This window comes from Gasterosteus aculeatus, unplaced genomic scaffold (assembly GCF_964276395.1).
Source record: "Gasterosteus aculeatus unplaced genomic scaffold, fGasAcu3.hap1.1 HAP1_SCAFFOLD_34, whole genome shotgun sequence".
Classification (NCBI taxonomy): Eukaryota; Metazoa; Chordata; class Actinopteri; order Perciformes; family Gasterosteidae; genus Gasterosteus; species Gasterosteus aculeatus.
In genome coordinates this window covers 170675-173865 of record NW_027554892.1, presented here as the reverse complement: position 1 = coordinate 173865, position 3191 = coordinate 170675, and the positions used below count along the sequence as shown (strand labels likewise).

The following is a 3191-nucleotide window of genomic DNA, read 5'->3' as shown; positions in this document are numbered from 1 at the left end:
ATTCAGATTATAACCATCCAACTCAAATTCCACCCCTTTCTCCAGACTAATCCAGGTCTCCGAGATTGCGATTACACTGAACGGTGAGGTGAACTGGTCTAGGTAGTCTTTAATCTTGTAAAAATTAGCGTAAAGGCTTCTACTATTGAAGTGTATTATCTTTATATTGTGTTCTGACCCAAACTTTTCGTTGAACTGATTTTCCGTGTAGTAGTCACAATTTCTCCCATTGTTGAAGTACTTACTCTCTGGATCTGTGTCTGAATCTAAGTCAAGCATAGTGTCAGTTGAAGTCTTGCACCATCGTTTACTGTAACCTCCCAAATGTCATATGAACACTCCCCCAGTATTCTCAGTTGTATTCTTCCACACCCTTTTCTTGCCACATCTAGTATCACTCACCCTCAGTCACACACCCTGTCATCCATCCTTTCACACGGTCACTCTTACACCAAAACCACAACTCACGCCTACGAGCCTCACAGTCTGGTTTTGTCCCCATAACCACAGAAAGGTTTGTGCGAAAAAAGCAGCAATGATAGGGAGACCTTAGGAAAATGCAACACCAGATAGAAATCCACTGCAGGGGAAAACATCTCCACGAGAACACAACATCCATTATTATTTTTGGATTTGTATATTTCTTGGAGGGTCTTGTAGCGTCTTGCTTGGATTTTCTGGCTGTCCATGATGTCAACTGAACAAGCTGAAGATATTGCAGGAACGTTATGGTGGAAAGCGGACATGAGATTTCCAAAATAACAAGTAAAACTGATAAAGTATATGTAATACTATACATGCATTCTTCATCACTGCTGTTCCGGTTCTGCGCTGGGGTGCTGGTTCTAAATGACATATCTACTGGGATGCCCATGGGACTAACAGGTGACCGTTCCTGAATAATGGTGGATGTACTGGAATCTCCATCATAGTCAGTTGCAACGTCTGAACTGACTTCTTGTCGTGGTTTCTTGGAAGGAGGACCTTTGGCCTTCTTTGGACTTCTGACATTTGAGAGTCTCTTCATGAGCTTTTTGGCAACATGCTCCTGCGAGACATACATAGTTAACATATTTTTTTTGTTTTTTACAATATTCCAATTATAGCTTTCGGCAATGTCTAGCTCCATTTGAACTTTCTGTCACGATTTAGCACTGTATGAACAGAAATCTCAGTATTAACATCACGACCAGCAATAAGCAAAAGTGACAAAATCTACTCACCCACTCATTGTTTGATGACCTGTCTTTTATCATTGGATAGTAGTCCACCAGTCACTTTGCCATGGCATTCACCTCATGTTTGGTGGGGTATCTGGAGTCGTCTGTGGCTCTTGCGATGGAGATCATGTTAGTCATAGTGTTTCTTATAAGTCGGCAGAAGAGCTCCTTGGATAGGGTCCCATTGCGCTCGGTCCCCAGTCGTTTCTGTTCAAAGTAGGAGCGTCGCACCTGTTCAAGCTCACTGTCGGTGAAGACTATGTATTCTGGGTTTGACATAGTCACAAATTTAGAAGTATTGGCCTCCTCTTTTGAAAAGTCACTGCTTCCAGTCGGGGGTGATTGCTGAATTTCGGGAGCAGTATCCACCTAAAACACATTTACACAAACATTTATTGAGTAACTTTGTCATAGTTCATACTTGTTAGTTTAAGCATTTACATTTTGGGGATTACAAAAAAACATGTCGTCTCGGGAAAGGGAGGGGAGTAAGTCTTCTCCAATATTAGCAACTGGAATATAGAACAGTTACAGTCAGGGCCAAGAAGCAAAAGTTATCATTTAATTCCCTAATTTTAACATAGCAGGTGAGGACCTTTTGGCAACACCCCATGTACAATAAGCACTGTTTGGACATTTTACAAATGCTTCCTTTTTTTAATTCAAGAGCAGTGAGTGAATTTGACAGCATTTATAAATTACTGGTACATATGATGACACCATGCAAACTACAGTAACTGTGACAATAGAGCCTTTCTAGATAAAATGCATTCACATCTCATGTCAGTTAATATATTTAAAGAATATATATAAAGCTTGATAGACAACTGACACCACAAATGGCACCTTGAAACAAATGCGTTAGCCTACAGATTAAACTCAGGCGCCTTGTACTGATAGTGCCGGGGTCCTGGGCGCGCTAAAGAGCTGCAATGGCTACGGCTCATGCCTGGGCATGTGCACTGCTTAATCAATTAACCCTTAACGTTTTACAGCCATGTTATTTCAGCATTTACAGCCCTTAATATTAACATAATGGACTGAAAGCTTAATTAGACCTATTTCTAGATGGGAATCATAACGCAACACCAGCCGTTTTTTTTATGCAGATTAGCTGCTAAACTTTAGCCTATTAGCCGCAAATCCACGAATCGTTAAGATAGGTAAAGAACTCCAGTACAACATAAAAGTAACCTCTGTAGCATACCTGAGTGTGGCAATTGCAACCTCGTCCAGTTTGTCCATCTGTTGACTCTGATATGCACAGTTGACGTTTGAGAATAATCAATTCGCGCAGCAGCAAGTGACCTCGGGAGTAGCTACTCTGTAGGCCAAATTCAAATTGTAACGGACTCCAAGCGGAGAAAAAAAAAATGCGCAACAGGTTGGATTGTACCATCTTCCAAGAGGGGTGGGCACTCAGACTAAATGAGTTTATTTAGCATTTATACCAATTATATTCATCTAAATAAGATCATATTACTTTATAATGATTAAAATCGAGTCACACTCATGTGATAAGCGATAAATGGCAAGTCGTTTCTGCTGTCATAAGACACTGAATTATGGTACGTACCTTTTCACGTGACGTAGCACCAGGTCCTGGTTCAGACGGTCAGACAGAGCAGGTGAAAACGTAGGTCGCACTCCAGCTAGCTAGTTAACCCAGGCTAAAAGCGGGGGAAATGATTTGGCGCTGTGTTATTTGCTTTGTGTTCGTGGCTCTCAATCTCAAATCTTTATTGAGTCATATTAATACTTATAGTCGCAGTCCCGATATTCGCATTATTTGTGGAATTGATGGATGCACCAAAGAGTATCGAGTCTACAACTCTCTATGGTATCACATTACACGAAACCACTACGAACACCTTGAAAGTGGCAGCAGCAACTCACGGAGAGAGAGGTCAACAGCAAGCCCGGAAGCCTCTTCAGCGGTGAATGCGTGGACATACAGGCCAGCTGATGCGA

General features: G+C 41.5%; 1 pseudogene; it reads right to left on the bottom strand.

Annotated features, from left to right (window-relative positions):
• Positions 1-479: 479 nt before the first annotated feature.
• Positions 480-2219, bottom strand: LOC144394037 (uncharacterized; annotated as a pseudogene).
• Between the last annotated feature and the right edge of the window lie 972 nt (positions 2220-3191).